Genomic DNA, 17,254 nt, shown 5'->3' on the forward strand with positions numbered 1-17,254 from the left:
GATGAAACATAAGGAGTGAAAACTGATTAAGAGAGTTCCAAGGATGGAGAACTCTCATCTTGGGAGACTGGGACTGTGAAAAGGGTGAGATTGATAAAGGTGAATGTGGAGACTGGAAAGTTAAGGTAGTTCTCATCTTATGGCCTCCTCTTTCTCATTAAAATAGGAAGAGATGGTGTATGCTGAGATGGAGGGATTTGGGGGATGGGTGGAAGGGCTTAAAGAGGGGGTGGAGGTTGGAGCAGTTCCAGAGGAGAATGAGAGAGAGGGCCTACAAAATTCAAGCAAAAAGGATCTCTAACTTGCAGCACTGAGAGCCCAGCTCAGCTGTAGACCATGTATTTATGGTGCCAACACCATTTGTAGGATTGTAGTGCTTTTTCTTCAGCAGTACTCCAGCCTGGGCAGAGGAGGGTGGAAGTTGGATAATGAGATTTAGTCAGGATTGGGATTTTTCCAGAAAAGTGGAGGTAGAAGGTAGGTGTCTGTGAGATAGTGTTTCAGGTGGTCAACTTGCGGTCTAGATTGGGCAGGCATTAAATGAAGGAATTGGGGGTTGGGAGACTCTGGGATGCTGAGGACTGGTGTTATAGGAGTGAGAGCAGGGAGAGCTGCACAGGAAGAGGACTGTGGTTTGGGGCTGGGTATTGGAGTTTGAGATGTCTGACGTGTGACTTTTCTGACAAGGTTCCAGGGTGTGGGGGGATGTGAAGGGAGTGCAGGTGAAAGTCACTGTGTGGAGGTTCGTGAGCTGTGAGACTCCAGTGTTGGATGAGTTGTGGACATCCAAGTTACAAAGCAAGATGGTGGATGGTGGAGATGTCTGTCATCAGTGACTGAGGCTGTGGGCTGGTCACTACTGTGAGGAGCCTTAGAGACTTAACTGAGCCTCAGAGGGACAGAGGCTTGACAGGAAGGGGTGGAGTGAAAGTTTGGAAATGGTACTGGCCTGCGAAGAGAATGTCAACCACTTTCTGACCTTGGCGCTGGTGGAGTGTTGGGGAATGAGTGGTCTCCGTGGAGGCACAGTTTGTGCACTGCAGAGGAGGGGAGGGCCTGGAATCCAGCCTGCCATCCTTTCACCAAGCTTTTGGCCCTTGGGGCTGAGTTAGTCACAGGTGACCTCCCACCCAGAGGCCCTGCCTTTTTCTAATTTACCTAAGGTACCCTAGAGGTAAGATGTGGCTCTGGGAAGGGGTGTCCTCAGCAGAGAGCTGGGTTTCATCCAGGGTCATAGGGTGCAGGAAAGGGTTGAAGACAGAGGGGAGTGTACCAGAAAGTGGGGGTTTCAGGTGGCACAGAGAGAAGCTTTGTGAAAGAGGGAGACAGTGAAGGGTGGGGGGGATGGAGCAGTGTTGGAAGAGCATCCTGGGGAGGAGGGATGACTGGAGGGGCTTTCACTGGACAGTGACTGTGGAAAGTGGGCTTGGAGGTATTTGTAGGTCGGCTGTCCCAAGGGCCCAAAGGGAAGCTGCTAGCCTTCCAGGGCCAGGTCCTTGGTCATCTGCATCACAGTCACAGGATGCTTATTAAAAATGCATGTTCCTGGGCCCCACCCCAGACCTAAGGAACCAGAACCTCTGCCATTTTTTTAAAGCAGTCTTATTCACACACCATACAATCCATCCAATGTGTACAATCAGTGGCTCTTAGTGTAATCACAGAGTTGTGCTCTCATCATTACAATCAATTTTAGAACATATGCATTGCTCCAAAACTACCCATTATACCCCTCTTTGATTGACACTTAGCATTAATCTGGTACCTTTCTTACAATTGATGGAAGAATATTATATTACTGCTAATATAGTTCATAGTTTGCATTAGGTGTATTTTTTCCCATATACCACCCTATTATTAACACCATGTAATAGTGTCATACATTTGTTTTAGTTCATAGATGAGAATATTCTTATATTTGTACTACTAACCCCCCTCTGTGTGCCATTTTAATCAGCTCCCAGAATATGCACCCTGAAGTTTGAGAAACCCTGGCTGGGAGTCTTGGTGCCTGATGGTGCTCAGTGAACTGATATAGATACAGTATCTTGTACAGCACCTATTTCTTGAATGATTGTTACCAGGACAGTCTGCAACCGCTTGTTATGTCTGTGTCATATGGGAGGGTGTATAGGTACATTCCATTACCAGTAAGAGAGTTGTATTGTTGGCTAATATACATGGCATCCAAGAAGATGGGGTAAACTATTTTCTCACATTTCCTTTCACATTACCTCTCAGTCACATCTCTCGGAAACACTTTCTTGTTCTGGTCTCCCTCTTTCCTCTTTCACAGTTCTCTTAGTCTTTTGCATCTACCACCCTCTCTCAGGATTCGCTGCCTCTCCCAGGGGCAGGGTCACCTTGAGGCTCATGTGTGCCTGGGGGAGCTCAGGTCCTTCCCCGGCTTCAGAGTAGACTGTGAACAAGGCACCTAGTACTGACTGCCTCTCCTAGCATCCTTTTGCTAGCAATCGGCCTCTTTTCTCTGTCTTACCGAAGACTCCTCAGAAACGGGTGAAGGGGGAAAGGAAGGAAAGAGAGGAGGTAACAGAACTCCTCTTGCCCCCATCATCATCTAAATCGTCTATCTCAAGCTCAGGTGCAAATCCTGCATTTGGCAGCCAGCCCTTTCTAACCACTGCAGCCCCCAACCTTTCCTCACTCTGAAACTCCCTTGAAATTCTAATCAGTGACAGACTTTTCAGAGTTTGAATTAAGCAAATGTTTATTTAGCTGTGCTGGCTCTAGATGCTTTGGGTGATACAGATAAAATACATCAGTGAACAGTAAATAGACAACTCAGGGAATATCCATGGTGTTAGGAGATCTTGCCTTAGAGAAAAGAGAAAGGGGACCTTGCAGGGATTGAGTAGAGAACGGCTTTGAGTGGGGGAAAAGGGACAGAGCAGGAGTGAAGAGAGGGCTGGAAAAAGCACAGCAGGAGAGAGGGGAAAAAGAGGTAGCCACTACAAGTGAAGTGAACCTCATTCAACCCATGTGAATGTGGCTGGTTTCCTAAACCAGTGCTCAGATGAGGCAACCAGGGCAGATGGTGAGGTCCTTGTGTCCCAGAAGGGTAGGAAGGAGATGTGAACATCAGTAAGTGATGAGAAAAGAGTAAACAACAAGAAGAGCAAAGCCCCTTGAATCCCTACAAGTTCAGCTGTGTAAATGAGCTGAAAGATGCAAATCTTAGGACTCAGGCAGTTTAAGGGGGTGTGGCTGGTTATTCAATCAAACCAATGCATTGATGTTCAATATTTGCTTGCTCTCATTCATTTTAATGTCTGCAGGGCTTAACGCTATGCTCTGCGTGGGGTAGGTACTTGGTTTTTAAAAAATGAATAAAATTAATTTTTTCTTCCTCTTATCCCATTCCTTCATTTCCTTCCTGTCGTCTGAGGATTGGGAGCTGTTCCTTGTATAATCAGTGCTTATTAAACTGAATCTTGAAATGGTCAATGACATTAGAATCAACAACAATAAGAAAATTTATTTATAAAATTAGCAAAGGTTGATAACAATAAGATAATTCCCAACAACTAATGTGTTTGCAAGTAAATGGAATTTTTATAAATTGTTAAAGAGAGAATAATCATTCAAGTTTTTTTGTAGGACTTTGACACTGTTTGTCAGTAGCCTTAAGAATGGACATACCCTTTGACTAAAATCTTCACCCTTTATAAATTTATCCTAAGGAAATAATTACTGAGTGGAAAGAACTGTATGGAAGGAAATAATTACTGAGTGGAAAGAACTGTATGGAAGGATGGTCATAACAGCAATGTCCCTGAGGGTAAAAAACTAAAACATCTGAAATGCTAATAAGTAAGAGACTGGGTAACAATTGTGTGCTTAATATCTTGAAGCTACTTATAATGTGGTAGGAAAACACTAGAAAAAGAAGAGTATGTTAAAGTTGAATTAAAAAAAAAAAAAAAAAAAAGATGGTCACAAAACAATATATACGGCCTCCAGAAACTGGGACCCTGGGAATTCTGATCTGTCATTTTCTGGTTATGTGACCTCAGTCAGGTTGCTAGACCTTTTTGTACTTCAGTTTTCTTGTCTATAAAATGGTGACACTGATCGCTCCCCCGCAGGGTTGTTAAAAGAATTGGTGATACGTGTGCCTAACACTTAGCCCTGTGCCTGGCATGTATCAGACACTCAAGTTAGTAGGGGATATTATTACCCAATTTCAGTTTTTTTTAAACATATGTGTATTTGCACAGAAAAAGAAAGACCAGTAGTAATTATAGCAGAATGTTAGCGGTGTTATCTCTGACTGGTGATGTTTTAGTGCTTTGTACTTTCTTCTTTGAATTTTTTCCCTTTTCCAAATTTTCTACAATGAACGTATATTAAATATTACAACCAGAAACAGAGTATTTAGAAACGAAATGAGCTTGAGTTAAAAAAATAATAGAATGAAAAAGACAAATTACTGATTCCTTTAGGTTAGAATTTTGAGACATTAGGGATCATCCATTTAACTTCATTTTACAGTTGAGGAAACAGAAACACCAAGATGCAAAATGGCTTGTCTTAGGTAGTAAATAAATTACCGGCAGCTCTCACATCTCCTGAGCCAGTGCTTTGTCTGCTACACTGTCTTTGAGGACATGGGGCTCAAGAGAGGGGATGTTTCAGTCCTGGATATTCCCCAATTGATTGGAGTCATTAGCAGAATATCTCCTGAATCTCCCAAGAAACAGTTTCTTCCTGCTTTCCCCTCCCCAGGCAGCACGGTTTCAGATAGAATCCACGACTTGACCCCACTTCCTCATACCATAAGCTTGAACAAGTTACTTAACCTCTCCGAATTTTATTCTCTTGTTCACTAAATGGAGACAGCGATATCACCGGAAATCCTTTGCACTGTTTCCAGCCCTGCGCCAGACCCTTGTGTTCATCTACGTGTTTTCCTGCAGGCCCATCCGGCTCCACGTGTCTGGAATGGGGACATTATCTTCCCCTCAAACCTGTTTCTCTTCCTGTGTTCTGCCTTGGAAAATGGCTGCACCAGAATCCAGGATGTCTTCCCCAGGCCTCCTCCTTCTAACCCCTACCAGATTCCTTATTAAGTCTTGTAGAAGCAGCCTCCCAAACTCTGGTTTCTCCTATCTTTCTGCTCTCCGCTGCTGTGTTTCCAGCACTCGGCATTTCTTGCCTAGTCTGTGGTGATAGTCCTTTAACTGGTCTCCCTGCTTCTAGTCTTTCCCCTTTCCGATCCAGACTCAGAGTGAGAATCTAAAATGCAAAGCACGTCTCACACACCCAGACTTGGAATCCTTTTGTGGCTCTTCATTCTCCCCAGGATAAAATCCAGACTGGAATAGGGATATGAATCCCTCCATTATTAGCCCTGTGGACCTCTTCCAGCTGCCAAGGATCTCCTCCCTGTACTCATCATTCAGCTCCCAGCTCAGACATTTTCTTTCCCCCTCTTGCCAAATGGGACAGTTTGGTAACAGGTCACACAGTGTCCGGTCAAGCATTGGAGAGCAGGATGCACCCTGCTTTGTCTCATAACTTTACTGAGATCAAGGACAACTGCCTCTGCCTCTCATCCTTGAGGGTTCCTCCAAACGTAGAGGAAGAAGAGTCACATTTTGGGACAGAAATTGACAAATGAAAACACTAGCTTACTGGAATCACTGAGTTTCCTTCTGGGGAAGAGAGCAGCTTCCTCGGCCTCATTCCTAGAGCCAGCCTCTGCTTGTGTCTGTGAGTGGCCCCAACTGTGATGTGATCCCCAGGAGTTTATTTCTTTAATATTCAGTATTGGCTTTAATGTAAACACCTCATGAAACATGGGGTTCTGAATAGAGGATATGTGTGGCCAGATTTCCTGGTGTGGGTCAGGAGGTGAAAGGAGAGAGGCTCTATGGATAGTATCAAGGTTGAAAAAATGTAGAACACCCTGCACTAGAATAGCTCCTAAAAGATATTCTTAGGGGCTAAATCCTACCTTAGCAGTAATGGGATGTGGCAGCCAAATGGTCTTGCAAATATTAAGAGAAGACTGCTCTCTTCTCTTGGGAGTAGGGCTTTGATGAAATGGTGGTGACCTTTAGTTCAACGGTCAAATCATAGACTGCATGGAATCCCTTATGGCTTGACTTGTGCCGTGAGCATTATGAACCCTCATGTACAGGCTGATGCAAAGGAAGCCACAGGATGGACTGCAAAATTATAGAGGCCTTGATTTCACTGCTTATACCCTGGATAAATGTTGATGATAATGATTAACGGGAGGGTGATATACAGAACCTCAGAACTCAGTGGAGGGCTTATCCAGAGACTCTGGATTCCCAGTCAGTGGGGCTGTGGGGTCGTGTTGGCTGTGTGTGTGGGAGAAGCAGGAGGGCAGGGGATGGGGTGGCTTGAGAGGGCATTCACGTCTGCTTGCGCCTCCTCCAGCCCAGCTCAGAATTCTGAAGGACCGTCGTGCATTCTCCTCAGGCTCTGCTACCTGAGTTTGCTGTACTTTCACTTGTCTCACTAACTCAGCTCGGTTGGCATGCCTTTGGAAGTTCTTCCTAAACTCTTGCCCCAGTTCTCTGGGGCAGTTGTAGTGCAGCACCCTACTCTGAACACAGTAGGTACTCAATAAATATTTGTGGAATGAATGAGTGATCAAGCCATTGGGATGGACCTTTAGTCATGTATTCATTTCTTCCTCTCATTCATCAACCAGAATTAATTAGAACAAGGCACTCTCCATCTGGGAGGAACTACAAAGATGAATCAGACCTGTCCTCAAGGAGCTTATCCTTGGGAGAGGGTTTAAGGGACATAAACAGCAATCCTCAGAGAGTGGTGGGCATCATAGCAAAGGACAGGCAATGGGCAGAGGAAGTTGAGATGAAGAGAAAGTATTTCTAGAGGGGGGTTGGTAGAGGAGGAGGAGGAAGAGGCATTTGATCTGGAACTTGAGTTAGGTGTAGGATTTGGATATGCAGAGAAGGGGAAGAGAATTCCCCTTGTGCATGAAGGCACCAAGGGGAAAGGCCCAGAGGATATTCAGGGAAAGTGAGGAGTCGAGCCTAGTGGAAGGAAGAGATGGTGAAGAATAATAGAGGAAAGGAGAGCTAGTATGGGCTGGGGAAGGTCTTGACCTCAGATGCATGGTTCCTAACTGCACATCCAGGGTCGGAGGGGTCAAAGGTATGAGCAACAGAGCAGAGAAGGGTTTTGAGGAATTATTTTCACTCTTGGTGGCTGATGGGAGTGATATATTTAATTCATTCCCTCAGTATTTGCACTCTATGATAAGCACAAGCTTGCCAGTGGTGAGCAAATACAGTCCCTGCCCCCATGGACCATATGGTTTAGTGTGGCACAGACAATCAAATAGTAAACAAATTAATCACAAATTATGATATGTGTAGGCAGAAGAGGATTTACTGTGAAGCTAACAGTGCTTAACCTTCAAGGTCCCTTGCTTGCACAGGCCCTAGTGGTTTTGAATTGTGATTTTGTGACCTTTTTAAAACAGGGCCCTCCATGTTGTATAAGCATCAGGCTCCTTAAAGCCTGGATGTGCCTGGCTTATGGGATAGAGAATAAGGAAGGAGGGACAGAGGGAGCCTACTTAGACAGGTATGTCAATCACAAGAATCTCAAGCCCATGCTGCTCAGCACACCTCTTCCCTGCAAACGTTGACCCTCGTCCCATCTAACTACACGCAGCAGCATGTGACATGGTGAGTCTCCTCCCTCTTGCTCTTGCAGGCTGTGCTTCCCACTTTCTCCTAATTCTCTCCAGCTTGAGGACTTCTCACACACTGTTCCCTTGACCTGGAGTTCTTTCTTCAGCTCCTCACATCACAGGCTATGAAGTTTGAGTGGGGGAGCAACAGGATCAGATTTATGTTTTTAAATGGTCACTTTGGCTCCTGCAAAGAGAGTCAAGTATAGGGAGGCCTGAGGTCAGTTAGAAGGTGAGAGATAATGGTGGCCTGGGTCATGGTGAGAAGAGGTCAGACCCAGCATATGGTTAGAAGGTGAAAGAACATTTGCTGATAGTTTGGATGTGGGGTGTGAAAGAGACAAATCAAGTAAAACTTCCTCGTGGTCCCCTTCATTCTCTTCTTATGAAATGCTGATTGGATGTTTGCCATCTTAACTACTCTTTCATATCTTTATCTCTTTGTATCACTGGCTGCATTTTGGGTGAATTCTGCAGTGCCTTCTTTTACTAATTCCCTCTCTGACTGTGACCAGTATAGAGATTTTTTTGACTATTGAGGTTTTTTTAATGCATTTTTTATTGTGAACTTTAACATGTATATACTTAACAATGATAACTTTCAAAGTACAATTTAACAGTAGTTAGAGAGCAAATTTCAAAGAATGTCATGGGTCACAGTTCCACAACTTCAGCTATTTCCAGTATTGTAAAATATAACATGCTTACAGAAAGGTGTTAACTTTCGATGTACAGCACAATAAGCAGTTATATAGGTAATTAAAAAAAATGTTATGGTTTATAGTTCCATAGTTTCAGTTCTTTCCTTATTATGCAATATAAGGTACATACAGAAAGGTGAAGACTTTCAAAGCACAATTCAACAAGTAGCTATAGAGTAAATTTCAAACGATTTTATAGGTTACAGTTCCACCATGTCATTTACCTCCTTCCAGTGACTACTGAGTTTTTAAATTTAATTACTACATTTTTCATTTCTAAGATTAAAAAATCTTTTTCAGGTCTTCCTGTTTTAGTTCCATAAACTTTCTGTTGTTCTTTCTGAAATGGGTAATGAGAGATAAGGGTTGTCTTGTCTGGGACTGATCCCCTACAGGCAGGCCTCCCAGAAAAGTAACTGGCCTTTGGTGGGGATCCATGGTAGTTGCCCAGTGTTTATGACAATCAGTCCTGGTCAACAGTAAGAATTGGATACCAGCCCTGTACCTTCATTCCATGTCATGCCTGGGAGGGGAGGAGGTTGGTGCTTCTTTAACCATAGATACCTGCTATTAGGTGGCTAAGTCCACATAAGCTGCTCCAACAAGGCTTGGACTTCAGGCCTTGCCCACGTGGGGGGTGCTTATGTGACCTCCCACCAAGAACACTGAGCCCAGGTTCTGCTAGATCATTCTGCTATTGCATCCCAGCTGCTTTCCCAGCCAGCGAAGAGGCTAGTGCTTGCCTAGCAAGGCAACTCAAAGCCTCTCAGCCTGAGACTCAGGGTCCCTCTCCTAGACTCTGATGTCTGGTCATGTTTGACCTCTCTGTGCTGCCTTGGGATGAAAGCCCAGTGGGTGCAGCTCTAGCAAGTCGGCTGTGTGTGCTGCTTGGCTGCCTGCCCTTGTTTGCATGACAGGCATTATGCCTGCATTTATCTCTCAAACATCCTAAATGTACTTATGTATGTTTGTGATGCTGTTTTATGAAACTAATTTCACCTGGGTTGATTCATGTTCAGTTTGTTGATGCTGGCTGTTTTTCTTGGCATTAGATATCTTCATGTGTTTTGTAATTTTGGATTTGAGTGGGAGGCTTTTGAATTTTTTCTTTTTCTTCCTGTGTGCTCAACTCTACCTGTCTAGAGGTTTGTGTTTGCTTCCTCTTGGCTCCCTGAATCCCTGGTACAGGAACAGGTCTTCTGACGTGGCTCATGAGGTGAAGATACTGGAGCTAATATAGGTCCAAGCACAAAGCCAGTGGGTGGCCTGGCTCAGTTCCTGGGAGAGGGTCTGTGTCTTCCACCTTCCCAGACCCACAGCGTCCTATGAAATCGTAACCCCAGGCAGATCTCGGCTGCCGTTTTTTGTTTGTTTGTTTGTTTTAGTGTCCTTTCTGGATTTAAGCAGCAGAGCACTTCTAGTTCATTTGTTGTTGTTAGAGTCGACCTCCCCAACCCTACTGCCATCTTCCACCCCTGGAGCCTAGCAGTCTTATAGCTTCAGCCTTGCTCACTGCTTTGGGTTTCTCTTCCATTTCTGATCCACAGAGACGTATGTGTGTGTGTGTGTGTGTGTGTGTGTGTGTGTGTGTATTTTTTTATTTTTCCATCCCAACTATATCCTTTAGGTTTTCCCTTTCTTTGTTTTCCTGCCATTGCTATGCGTTTGGAGCAGCGGGAGTGCAACAACCAAGACTCATCGTGCTATCCTGACCTAACAGCTACTCTTATAGATGAGGGTGGGCCCTTAGCCCTCACACTGTGGTTCCAAAAACCTCACTTAGTGGTGTGGCTCCTCTCAGCACAGCCCTCCCCTCTGGTGGTGCGTGCAGATGTTTCTGGCAAAGATGGCAAAGAACCACTCAGAGGGAAGGTGGTGTGTGTGAGCATGTGCACATGCTCAAGACTACTTTTCTCCTTCCTGTAAACTCAGAATTGGAAGAGATCTTAGAGGCCATGAGACCAACCCCCCACAGAGCACCAGTGTCCCATCTGTAATACACTTGAAAGATGATCAAGGCTGCTTGATTACTCATGGCCAGCAACCCAACTGGACATGTGAGATCCTTGAAAGGACACCTCTAGAGTCAGGCAGGCTGAGACAGAAGTGGTGCTCAGCTTGGCCCCGGCAAGGCAGCCACTAACACTTGGTATTCCCCATCAGGGGAAGCAAATTCACTGTTTTTAAGGAGCTTTTATTGTATTGAGCTGCAAAGTTTCTCCCTGTAGCTTTCACCCGTGGGTCCTAATTCTGTCATTTGAAGCAGCCTTGAACAAGTATACACCTCCCCCATATACTTTCAGATACTTAAGGGCAGCCCTAGACTTCTCTTCTCCTGGCTCCATTTTTCAACTTTCCCCTTCCAGACAGCATTCATTCCAGTTGCCTTTCTGTGCATGAGCTCTGGGTTATCCCTGCCCCTAGAAAAACATGGCCTTGTCTTGACCAAGGCAAAGAAAGAAGGGGAGCAAGTCCCTTCACATTCCTCTGGTCTCTCTCTAAGCATCCTCCCCAGAAGGTAACTGGCTGTGAAATGTTTCACAAGGAAGCATGTCCCTCTGGCGGTTACCAGGATGTATTTCAAGATGCTATCTTCCCTTGCCTTGCTCTTTGCTCCACCAGGAATTTCTTACCCTCCAGAAAATTCTCTGACATGTGGCTTGGAGAGCTGTAGATTGAACAGCATCCCATCTAATCTTGTGCTTAAAAGAACTGATTCTGTAGTGGTGACTAGTGAGTGAGAGCTTGGCTTGCAATTTCCATTATTCTCATAATTTTCCCAAGCAAAAGTTTCCAAGTGTTTATGCATGGTACTTGTTATTTTTCCCAGAAACTCCAGAACAATTGTTCTTTTAGGTGGATTCCTTATTAGTTGGCTTCTTTCATGATTTTCACAGTCCATCTCTACTTGCTAAGTGGTTTGGTTGAGTTTTTCTAGTTGTAATAAATAGATTCATTCGTGCCAGCTCAGGTGAAGTTGGGGAGGTAGTAAAAAAGACAGTGGAGTGGGCTGACATCATCAATATGGTGACATAAGACACCCCCTGAAAAAGCCTCCCCAGAGATTTAGTGAATAAAAGGACAACTCCCACTTGCTTAGAACTCTGGAGGATGGTAGAGACTGGAGAAGGAATCCACAAACCTGGAATCAAAGAAACAGAAAAATACCAGGTAGGAAAATTCCATCCCAGACCTGCCAGTCCATTCTGGTTCCCCTCCCACTCAGATTTTCTCTGTTGCTGACCCACAAACCACCAGCATTGATGTAGAGTCCCTGGGTTTTCCGAGCAGGCCCTGTGATCTTCCAGGACCTCTGCTGAGGGAAGGCTGTGCTACGTCACTAGTGTGTGTCCCTCAAGGGAAGCCCCGGGCCGCTGGGCCGTGCAGGGGCACTCTCTGCTTGATGCAAAGATTAGCCTATAATTCTTGACTGGTGTAAGTTCTGAATGAAAGGCAGGTAGTAGAGCTGGGCCCCACTCCTTTCCTCTTAGAGAAGATAGACGCCCTAGGGGGAGGTCATTAGCATTTCAGTGGTCTCTCTCTGCCTGTGCCACACCCCTGTCTGGGTCACAGAACTGGGAACTGAAAATGGCTGAGGTTTTCTCCACTGAGTCAAAAAAGGAACAGAGCTAGTCCGAGGTGACCCTCCAGCTCTCCAAGGTCAGTCATCACCCAAAGCCTCTGTCTACTTGCTGGGGATTCGTACCTCGTAGTGAGCAGTTCACACTTGCTAATTAAAACCCCAGTTGGAGCTCAGCTGAGCTATATTCGCTTGCTGGGAGAAAGCTTCTCTCTGGCACCACGAGGCTTTGTAACTCGGGCTGTGGGGGAGGGGGTCTCCCGATTTGGATCCACAGTTCTTACTTACAGATTTTATGCTGTGATCTCGGGCACTCCTCCCAGTTCAGGTTAGTGTATGATGAGTGGACGGTCACATTTGTCCCCCTGCAGTTATTCTGGATTATTTACTAGTTGTTTCTGGGTTTTTTTCATTTGTTCCAGGGGGACTACTTAGCTTCCACTCCTCTCTATGCCGCTATCTTGGATCTCGCAACTATTATTATTCCCATTTTATAACTAAGGAAATTGGGGCCCAGAGGTCAAACTAGGGCTGCTGTTTCTGTTTATACAAGTTGTATCTTTGCATAACTCCATGTGATGCTATTCACCTTGTAGTGAAAGTTGCCATGTTGGGTAACAGTGGAGCCAGTAAGTCACTTGCCCAAGCCACACAGAGAGAGAGAGGGGCAGGGATGGGATTCAAACCCAGGTCCGAATGACTCCAAAGCCCATATTTCTGCTACACCAATCTGTTGGACACCTATAGAGGTAGGAAGCAACTGGATTTTGGCTTTTGTTTTCCTCCTAAGAGAAAGTTCCATTCATCTATTCTGAAATCAAGTTCAGGAAACATGGAATTTTATCCAAAATAACAGCAATCTCTAAGAAGGAAAAGTGAGCATCTACTATGTGTGACAGCTACTATTGTCCTAGGTTGTTGGGCTATAGATAAGACACAAAGTCCAGCAAAGACTATGCTGGGATGGACTGTGGCCAGACAATATGGTTGTGGGGGGGCTGATGAAATCAATCTGAGAACTGGATTTAGTTTTCAAGTTAGAGTTTCTCTACTCCACAAAGATGTGGTTATAATCATCTGGCATGAGACTATCTCAATTTTTAAAAGCTTCCTCAGTGATTCTAATGTGCAGCTGGGGTTGAGAGCCACGGATCTAGTCCAGCCCATCATTTTAGAGAAGGAAGGAAAAGGTGCTCAGAGAAGGCAAGTGTCTTGCCTAAAATCACTCAGCTAGTTAGTGTTGCTAGGAGGTTAAGAGTTCGTTTCCTATTGGATCCTCTATTGTGCTTGAAGGGGAAGAGAAAGGTGGAGGCCAAAAGGAGGAGGATAACTTGTTAGAAGAAAGGGAGAGGCTATACTTGTCTCTTAATGCAGGTGGTCCAGATGGTAGGAAGTGAGGGATGGCATGGACAGACACTGGGAATGCTCAGTATGTGCCCTTAACCACCACATTATATTAAGTTGATCCCTAGGGGGTATTATCACTACTGTGATCTGAAACCAGACATGACTCATGCCAGGAAATTGCCTGCACTTATTATTAGTTAGGGTAAAAGGCAAAGCTGTTGTAAGAAAAACACCCAAGAATACAGTGGCTTAAAGAACATCAAGGCTTATTTCTCCCTCATTTAACTGTCGGTGGTGAATAGATGAGCTAATCTATCCCACAAGGTCACTCAGGGACCCAGCATCATCCCCTAGGGCATTTGTCAGAAGTTTGCAGAAGCTCGAAGCAGGCACTTCTGGGTTCCAGAAAAAAACATGGAGGAGCACATGTAGGTATTTTGAGGGCAGGACTGGAAGTGACATTTGTCAGTTTTTCTCCTTTTCCAATGACAAGGACTTAGTTCCATGGTTGCAAGAGGCATTGGAACATATAGTCCCTATCTGGGTAGCCAGTGCCTAGTTATAATTCTATTCCTATAAAAGAAGGGGAGGACCCATTTTGGTGATCAATGGGTGGTGTCTCCACTGTAGCCCTCAAGGGAATTTATTTTCTTGTGTTGTCTTTCACTCATCCAGGCAAGAGGCATTTTTGAGCACCTGCTACATGTCAGGTAGGCATAGGCATGGAGCACAGAGCAGGGGCATCTAGATTAGAACTTTTAGGCCAGAGTAGGCAATGTTTGAGTTTTGAACCAGGCAGAAGAAAGAGCGTGTGCAAAAGCTTGGAGGTGCATGGGTGAGTGAAGGACTGAATGTGGCAAAGTGACTGGAGCTGGACTAGAGAGGACAGGCTGAGCCAGACCATGCTGTGTCTTAATTATGAAGCTGAAGAACAGAAATCTGCAATCGATAGTGTTGAGGAGAGAATCCACTGGCACCTACATGTTAAAGGGAACTTGGGTAGGACTGGATCCTTGTATTTTAACCTTTATTGAAAAGAGATTGTAAAGAAACTGGACTGTGCTTTGACTCCCTACCGGAGCTGAGCTTCTGGCATCCCACTCATGAGGTTATTTGAGAACAGAATCAGCCAGACTTTGAGAAATGAACTGTTTGTGACATTGTGAGATACTCTTGCTCAAGCCCATCTGGACTACAGGGCAGGGTGGGCATGGTGTTCTCTGAAAGGTAGGGGGTATAGAAAAGGGCACTCCAGGACACATATTGGTCTTGGGGACAGGCCTTAGACTTGAGTGAGCAACGTCTCTCTCTGACCCAGATTTCAGAGCCTGAAGATGCCTTGAGGTTATTGGTGGTGGGAGTTAGGCAGCACCTGGCTCCGTGAAGGTGGGTGGGTATGAGTTGGAAGGCAGCTGGGTAAGGGGCCTTAGGCTTCTTTGGGGCCTATGTAGGGCTCCTTCTTTCACCTCCACTCCTCCAGGAAGTTGATGGTAAAAGTAACAGCCTGGTCTCCAGCATACTATGTGGAACTAGAGAAGGGTGGATCCCACAGGAAGGACTGAGAAGTAGAGGGCATTTGGGCATACTGAGCTCACGGGTGCTATGGGGCAGCCTTACGGGGAGGCCAGTGTGGATGAGCCCCTGTGAGGCAGCCCTGGCACCTCTGAGATGGCTGCAGGACATGCTGGGTTGGTGAGGGCTTAGTTAATCTAAGCCTTAGACCACAATTTGAGGATTGAAAGTAAATGCCATCTGCCATCTAGCTTTGTAGTTACCAGCCAGCAAGCTCCAGGATGATCTGGTTATGCGTTCATAACCCTGCCCTCACACCTACTCCCCAGGGAGCCCCTCTCTCTCCCATGACTCTCATTGCTCAAGAAACTTCATTATTTTAAAAATTTTTTTAATTCCTTTAAAAATGCTCTACTTCTGTCTCTCAATTTGTATTTGTCTTTTTATCTCTCCCCATGCCTTCTCTGTCTCTGTCTATCTCCCTCTCTCTCTGTCTCTCTCCCTGTGTCCCTGTTTCCCTGTCTCTGTCTCAGTCTTTCTGTCTCCGGGTCTCTGTTTCTGTCTGTCTGTCTCTGTCTCTGTATTTCTTTCTCTGTCCCTCGCTTCCTGTCTCTTTGTCTATCTCTCTCTGTCTCTGTGTCCTCTCTCTCTCTGACTTGCTCTCCTTTCTCCCCATGGTCTTTCAGTGTTTTCTGTTCTTGCTGGTTGGCAGACACTCAATCACCTCATGTGTCTTAAATATTTATTCTCTCTCTGGCCTCTCCTGGTTCTGCTGCAGAGAATCCATAGTTTCTCCATAGGTGGTGGGAAGGCTCTGCTTGCCTTTCTCCAGAGCCTTTTTCTCTTGCCATTGTCTTCAGGTGGTCTGTTTGGGCTCCATCACCAGACAAGCTTCCCGCTCATGATTAAAGTGCGTGCTCTGATCTTCTGAAATAAAGAATCAGGGTCAGAAGCCAATGACTAAAGTACAAATCCCTCACATCTCCCCAGGGCTGGCTGCCCAGGGCCGGCAGATGGCAAACTTTGCTGTTAAGAGTCATCTCCTTTGTTCTTACAAGTTGTTATTCTCTTGCTGCCCAGTCACATGTTCACTGCTGTTCTGGCGATTTTTCTGGCAAGCTATTTTTGCTGTAACAGAGGCTGGGGTGCCTGCTGCTGGTGGAGGTGACATCACAAGCCCCTCAGGAACAATCACGGTGACTGATGCAGAGCTTTGGAGGCCTGGGCACCCACCAAGGCGGAAGGGAATGAAACTGGGTTCATGACTGCCAGTGACGCAGACTCAGAGCCTTAAGAAACAACAGTAACCTGTGACCAGGCCTTTCCCAGGGTGTCATTCTCTTGGTGCCTGTGGTTTTAGCAGGACACCTTCCCCAGTGCAGGGACCTCAGGATGCAGATGTTCTCCAGGACATTCTCCAAGATCCTATGAATGCTGACAGCACAGACTAGAACTATGACAAGTTATCTGGTCTGGTAATTCATTCAGCCACTCATCACAAATATTACTGAACTAATATCTGGAGGCACAGACCCAAGGGCTGGAGATGCAAAGGTGAGTAAGTCACAGTTCTCATGTCAGCACAGCTCACACACTTTGTTCGGGGAGGCAGAACCACATACACACATGTAATTAGGATGGAGGGTGGTGAGTACATGGGGTATTTTGAGCACAGAGCCCTCAGGGGTTAGGGCAGGCTTCCTGGAGGAGGAACTATGGAACTGGGTCTTAAAAGCTAAGCAGGCATTAGGCAAGCAAGACAAAAGGGAACACAAAGGTGGGGAGAGGAAAAGCGAGTTGTTTTCATCTCTGAACCATCCAGTTTAATAGTAACTTGGTAAAACCAAATCATGTGAAGGGGGGAAGATGACAAAGCACAGCTCTCCTGACTTTACAAACCAATCTTGAATTTCCTCTCCTTTGTATGAAGGTCTCAGACCTAGTGTCCAGTCACCCAACCATTGACCTGCAAAGTCCCCTGCCCAGTTCCTTCCAGAGGTTTGTGGCAATCTGAAACTCCCTGGGAACTGCAGATTAATGTGCCCCGATAATTCCTACTTCACTCAGGGATGGCTAAAATGTGTGCCCTTTAGCACCTGGTGCAGTGCGGAAAGCACAGTAGGTGCTCATGGAATGCTGGACTACAGCTGTGGGTGTGTTATCCCCTGCCTGTCAGGGTGATTGCCAGGAATTTGGCAGTGTCGCCAGGAATATGGCAGCTTGTGGCTGCCCCGACAGTTACATGTGTCATTAAGTTTACAGGGAACATGGTCCAGGCCAGAAGATACAGCCTCCCTGTACCAGCCCCAGCTGGAGGGATCAGCCAGGCAAGGCCCTCTCAGGGAGGGAACCCATGCTTGTCTCCACTGGGGATTGGGGTGGGGCCCAGAATTC

This window comes from Choloepus didactylus, chromosome 6 (assembly GCF_015220235.1).
Source record: "Choloepus didactylus isolate mChoDid1 chromosome 6, mChoDid1.pri, whole genome shotgun sequence".
NCBI lineage: Eukaryota > Metazoa > Chordata > Mammalia > Pilosa > Megalonychidae > Choloepus > Choloepus didactylus.